This window comes from Barbus barbus (assembly GCF_936440315.1).
Source record: "Barbus barbus genome assembly, chromosome: 37".
NCBI lineage: Eukaryota > Metazoa > Chordata > Actinopteri > Cypriniformes > Cyprinidae > Barbus > Barbus barbus.
The window spans coordinates 3,589,438-3,596,474 of NC_136715.1; the positions used below are offsets into that span (position 1 = coordinate 3,589,438).

At 38.7% G+C, this 7,037-nt stretch overlaps 1 pseudogene across 1 annotated transcript; it reads right to left on the reverse strand.

Moving 5' to 3' along the window:
• Positions 1–6,331: 6,331 nt before the first annotated feature.
• Positions 6,332–7,037, reverse strand: LOC306857165 (annotated as a pseudogene). Its single transcript has 2 exons — positions 6,805–7,037; positions 6,332–6,691 (listed from the first exon to the last, which is right to left on the reverse strand). The product of its transcript is annotated as an uncharacterized misc_RNA (transcript).

Genomic DNA, 7,037 nt, shown 5'->3' on the forward strand with positions numbered 1-7,037 from the left:
GTATCATGTTACGGCTTGTGGATTCATGGAAGACAAAATCACAAAGTACTTAATAATAGTATAAATATTTTTCCAAGCTGAAAATTATTATTATACCTTTTTAATCTAAAGACCAAAAAAAACTTAAACTTTAAACTTCACAGAAGAATGATGATTCAGATTAAATCACAAAAGATGATTCAGATTAAGATTTATTAATCTAAAAATTATTACTCTCTTGTGCCCATGGTATTGATAAAGTCTTCACTGAAGACAAAAAAGAACTAGTACTCCCAAAAATGAAAAACATCAACTACAAAAAACATGTAGTTCTACTTCATTTTTGTGGTATTAATCTAAACATTAGTATTTGTCTCATGTGTCCATGGTCTTGATAAAATCTTCACTGAAGACAAAAAAAGAACAAGTACTCCCAAAACTGAAAGCAACAGCAAAACATATGCATATAGTTCTTCTAATTTGTGTGGTAAAGTCTATAAGAGAGGTCTAAATGATCTTTCTAACAATAATAAAGTTTTTTTGTTTTGTTTTTTAATGACGTGAATATCTAATGTAAAAGTCTTATAAGTAAAGTCTTGAAGTCTCTTCTGAACTGGAACTCCTGAAATACTTTTTCTCAAAAAGAGAAACTGAAAGCGTAATAGTTCACTGAGTCTAATATACAGTAGATGTTCATCATGTGCTGCTGGTTGCTGTAAGGCTCTACCAAGGCCTCCTCCAGATGGAGCTCTTGTTGACATTCGTCTCTATGCTAAAGATGTTCTGATCTGGCAGGACACTTTTCCTCCTGCTCTGCTCACATGATGTCTGCAGCTTCATCTCATCTTTGGACAGGAAATGCAGAATCTCATGGACACACCTGGAGAAGCCTTGATTGACAGCATGTGAACCGCAGTTGCAGCGTTGCATGAAGTTGAGCGTCACCTGTGTCATACCTGTGTCATTATACAAATTTATGTCCTCATTTGTCACAAAAACGCACACACACACACACACACACACACAGAGGGAGACAGTGACAGACAGACAGACACAGAGCTGGTTCACGGCATAACGTGGACCCCGATCACACGCCCCAATGCTCCTGGAGCTGGTGGAGTCACATGGCTTCCCACACGTCTGTATTCACCAGATTAAATCACTCACACAATAGAAGTGTGTCGGTTCTTAAGAATATGTACATACATGTGCAAGCTTCATCCTCCAAACAGCTGACAAAAACACAATAATAATCCACAAGTAATCCACGTGATTTGAGTCCATCAATTAACATTTAGTCAAGTGAAAAGCTTTGTGTTTGTAAAAAAAAGGAGAGAAATAAGCGCATCTCAAGCATTGTTTACGAACAAAAACAGTCCAAAATAAAATGGTGTGAGAGGACAACAGGGGATGGATTCGTTTCACTGCAGGAAGTGATATTCTGGATTTTGGACTCATGTTTTGTCTAGAAGTGACAGTTTATTTTTAAAATCTTAATTATGAACTTGTTTCTTACAAACACACAGCTTTTGACTTCACAAGATGTGGATTGATGGGCTGGAGTCATGTGAATTACTTGTGGATTATTGTGATGTTTTTATCAGCTTTTTGGACTCTCATTCTGACGGCACCCATTCACTGCAGAGGATCCATTGGTGAGCAACTGATGTAATGCAACATTTCTCCAAATCTGTTCTGATGAAAAATTCATCTATATCTTGGGTGATCTGAGGGTAAGAAAATTTTCAGCAAATTATTCCTTTAAACCTAAACACAAAATTATAGTTTATAATTTCGCCTTTGCAATTTATACATTTCAAGTTCAAGTTTATTTGTATATCGCTTTTTACGATACAAATCGTTGCAAAGCAGCTCTACAGGAAATTAAGTTTCCACAATATATTTATATATTGCAGAACCTTAATATATTTGACTTGGCAAAATTTGGTAATTCTGTATGTTGTCTGAGCATTGGCATCCTCTGAGGGGTTGGCATTATCTTTTCTCAGGTGTTCGGTCATCTCAGATCATTTAAGGGTTGGATCCAGACTGAAGCTTCTGTAATTCCTAGTTACCGGGATGTTAATCCCGTGACAGAAACCGAGAAACAAATAGAGACATAATTAGCGTAGCTGCTGTTCCATCTAAGCAAAAATGATTTGTTCAACCCAAGCTAAAGAATAATAATAAATGTACATTTGAGATATAACTGCAGTACAAGATTATAAGATGCATTATGTGAATGCTTGGCTAAAGAGATGTGTCTTTAATCTAGATTTAAACAGAGAAAGTGTATCTGAACCCCGAACGTTATCAGGAAGGCTATTCCAGAGTTTGGGAGCCAAATGTGAAAAGCTCTACCTCCTTTAGTGGACTTTGCTATCCTAGGTATTACCAAAAGTCCAGAGTTTTGCGACCTTAGGGAGCGGGTTGGATTGTAGCGTGGTGGAAGACGAGTTAGGTACGCAGGAGCTAAACCATTTAGGGCCTTATAGGCAAGTAATAATATTTTGTAAATGATACGGAACTTAATAGGTAGCCAGTGCAGAGACTGTAAAATTGGGGTAATATGATCATATTTTCTTGACCTGGTAAGAACTCTAGCCGCTGCATTTTGGACTATCTGTAGCTTGTTTATTGAAGATGCAGGACAACCAGCTAGCAGTGCATTACAATAGTCCAGTCTAGAGGTCATGAATGCATGAACTAGCTTTTCTGCATCAGAAACAGGTAGCATGTTTCGAAGCTTGGCAATGTTTCTAAGATGGAAGAATGCTGTTTTTGTAACATGGGAAATATGATTTTCAAAGGACAAGTTGCTGTCTAATATAACACACAGATTTTTGACTTTAGAGGATGTAACAGTGCATCCATCTAGTTGTAAATTGTAATCCAGGAGATTCTGTGTAATGTTTTTTGGTCCAATAAGTAATATCTCTGTCTTATCTGAATTTAATAGGAGGAAATTATTGGTCATCCAATATTTTAATTTTTTTACACAATCTATTAGCTTAGTTTAGAAGTTTCATCTGGTCTTGTTGAGATATATAGTTGAGTATCATCAGCATAACAATGCAAACTAATCACGTATTTTCTAATAATATTACCAAGAGGCAACATGTATATTGAAAATAGCAGAGGACCTAGGACAGATCCTTGTGGTACTCCATACTTTACTGGTGATAATTGAGATGACTCCCCATTTAAGTTAACAAAGTGGCAGCGATCCTCGGACAGGTAGGATCTAAGCCATCTTAAAGCCTGCCCTTGAATACCAGTATAGTTTTGTAATCGATCTATGAGTATGTCATGGTCTATAGTGTCGAACGCAGCACTAAGATCAAGTAATACCAGCAATGAGATGCAGCCTTGGTCTGAAGCAAGAAGCAAGTCATTTGTAATTTTAACAAGTACAGTTTCTGTACTATGGTGAGGCCTGAAACCTGACTGAAATTCTTCATAGAGATAATGTTTTTGCAAGAAGGAGCACAATTGAGCAGACACAACTTTTTCTAAAATGTTAGACATTAACGGAAGATTTGAAATGGGTCTGTAATTTGCCAGTTCATTAGAATCTAGTTGTGGTTTCTTAATAAGAGGCTTAATAACCGCCAGCTTGAATGGTTTTGGGACGTGACCTAAAGATAACAATGAGTTAATAATATTGAGAAGTGTTTTTTCTGCTACAGGTAACTCTTTCAGTAGTTCTCTCGTCGCCCTTCAGGATCGCGGGTATCTGCGCAGAAACATCGAGAACACGAGCACCGGGGAAACAGTGAGTGTGCACTTTACCTTCAGCTAACGTAGCACGGACGTGCCGGACGATGGAGTCTCCGACGATCACAGCGTTGCGTTCCGTCTCACGGAGGGGAGGGGAGCGAAGCGGTTCTGACCTCGAAGACCGGAGGCGGCGGAGGGGGAGAGGTTGTCGCTCGGGGCCTGGCTTGTGTCTTCCGCTGCTGGTGCACCCAGGGTCCGTGGCGTCCCGGCGCCGGAGTGAAGGACATCTGGGAAGATCACGTCCTGGGTGCACACGGTCTGTGCAGAGAAACACATGGAGTAGAGGTGGTGGGAGTGTTAGCAGCGTGCTGTATACTTACCCCGGACTTGTGAGCATCAGCCCAGGATGTTTCCAGAGCGGCTCTCCGCTCTCTCAGCTGGGCCTGCTTCTCCACCAGGTCGCGGATCTGCTTCTCCACCAGGTCGCGGATCTGCTTCTCCACCAGGTCGCGGATCTGCTTCTCCAGCGGCCTCCACCGAATGCAGCTGGAATGTGTCCTCACTTGCACTCAAAGGTAGACACAAATCCGCCATTTAAGCAATTAACAGTGAAACAATGGCAATGTGTGTGAATAGAGTATTAGCAGTGTAAGCAAGATTAGCGGCAGCCACGCTGCCGATGCTAATGGGCTATAAGCTAATAGCAGACTCGAGAAATCAAAATAAAACTACTGATAACAAGGCACTCTGATTGGTTTTGTTTAGAATGCTATAGGGGATATATTCACACGTTATAGAAACGAAAATGATAGTGTATAAAATTGTTTTTAAGATAGAAAATAGACGATAAAGAATCAACTTGATGGAAGTTGATGGAAGTCAAACTCAAAACACGCACATATCACATAATAATACATAATATGCAGACTATAAAGAAACTGAAATTAAACCAGCAAATGCATAATTCCTTACATTGTTTGAAGACAAAATTTTTATGCATATGCTGTCCAATAGCTGTAACTGCAGAATTCTGGAGTTGACAATTCTGGATATTGAGAAAAACGCCTTTAAAGTTGTCCAAATGAAGTTCTTAGCAATGCATATTACTTATCCAAAATTAAGTTTTGATATATTTACGGTAAGAAATTTACTAAATATCTTCATGGAACGTGATCTTTACTTAATGTCCTAATGATTTTTGGCATAAAAGAAAAATCGATAATTTTGACCCATGCAGTGTATTTTTTGTAGTGTATTGCTACAAATATACCCCTGCGACTTAAGACTGGTTTTGTGGTCCAGGGTCATAAATGTCTCATTAAAATGTCTACAAATGGATAAAAAGAATCCGAGATCAGGTAAAGACCATAGATGCTGGTTCAATGGTTCACCACTGGGAGGTGTTCTCAAAAAAGAGATTGTCCCCAACATATGACGTAATGAAGCCTTCTTAACTGAAAGCATGTTACTTTGGCAATTTAGAAGCATCACTAAGCAGTGCTTCGCGTTCCAGTCAAAAGTTCCTAATGGGAACTCAGAATTTCCGATTTACGAGTACAAACGGAAGGCACCATTTGACTTTCTCCCAATCTCCCAATCAGACTTGGTAGGTCTAAAGTCTTTGGTGAGTCCTTTTTACCAACAATATTGACTTAAGTGTGTTTATAAAAATATGCTTTACAATATCTAAGGAATATTTGCACCTTGCTGATGAGGCTGTGAAGATATTAGTCAAAATGTTGTAGGTGTTGTCTAGTAGCAACATACAAGTGGGATGGGGACGTTTGTTATTTTGATTTATTTTCATTCCAGACAAAGGAAAAGATACCTGTATTAATGATAAAATGACAAGAATCACAGAAGATGTCAGACATTCAGTGGATTGTTTTATTTTGTATTTTGCAGAAATCCACTGAACTTCAAAAACTTCCAACACCTTCACAGAAGGACACAAATGATCACATGATCAATTAAAAAGACAAATGACAAGATGACAAAGTTTTCATGAGAACATAAACCTTCACAGAAGGAACAATGACAGCTGTATAGAGTACAGGAAAGATTCAGAGAACAAACCTTTTTACCTTTTACAAACCTTTAAAATTCTGAATATGATCTATTATAGACCAAAGTGGAAAACATCAAATATGAATCAAAGAATATTAATGATTATCATCTCAGATTAAATCAAATGTGAGTCCATTTTGAGCTACTTTATGTAAACAGCACTAAATTAATAATGGCGTAAGATTTTTGCCATCATTAATATCAAGATATTATAACATTTCATAGAACATGTGCTGTGTAAACTGACTCTTTATCAGCTTTTAGAACAAAACTTTAGCTTCAGAGTAGTTTTCAGATTAAATTTTAAAATAATAAAGGAAGTGTTTACTTCACATCAAATGAAGAATGTAAAAGTCAGTGTTGTCTAATATAGACATCAGTAAATGTTTCCGTCTGGAACTCTTGACATGAAGTCTTCATAGAAGATTGAATCATCAGCGCACTTAGCAGTACAAATATCTCTTCTGAACTGGAACTCATGAAATACTTTTTCTCAAAAAGAGGAACTAAAAGCGTAATAGTTCACTGAGTCTAGTGCAGACGTTCAATCTGAGACTTTAAGACTCTACCAAGGCCTCCAGATGGAGCTCTTGTTGACATTCATCTCTTTTCTGAAGGTGTTCTGGTCTGGCAGGACACTTTTCCTCCTGTTCTGCTCACATGATATCTGCAGCTTCTGGAAGTACTTCAGCAGTCTTCTCTGGTTCTCTGTCTTCATCTAATTTTTGGACACACCTGGAGAAGCCTTGACTGACAGCATGTGAAGTGATACTGTGGTGTTGCAGGAAGTTGAGCATCCTCTCCAGGATATCTGCTTTCTCCAGCTTGGAATCAGGCTGCTGCTTGAGGAACTCTGGAGCCAGAAGACACTTGAGCTTGAGTTGACACAATCTCTGGGCATCTTCTCCACCCTTGGTTTTCTCAGCTGCAAATGAAGACAGAAAAGCATTAGGAAAGTGATCATCAAATAAGCCAATGGTTTAGAAGAGCAGTGAAAGCTGCTGCAGTAATGCTGCTGTAAGTAGGATGTGAATGTACCTTGTTGTTGAGAGGGAGATGCTCCTTTGAGATGATTGTAGGTGTCATGTCTGGATCTCTGTTCTGTAGATCTCTCTGTTCAGAGTGAGTCTGATTTGCACTGGCTGCAGCTCCTCTATTTATACTCCCAAATCTCCATATGAATGTGTGAGGCTTGAGCTTGTTGGAGTTTCTCACAGTTTGGAGCCAATGAAAGAGCTCAAACAGACAATGAGGGATGTGGGCCGCCACAT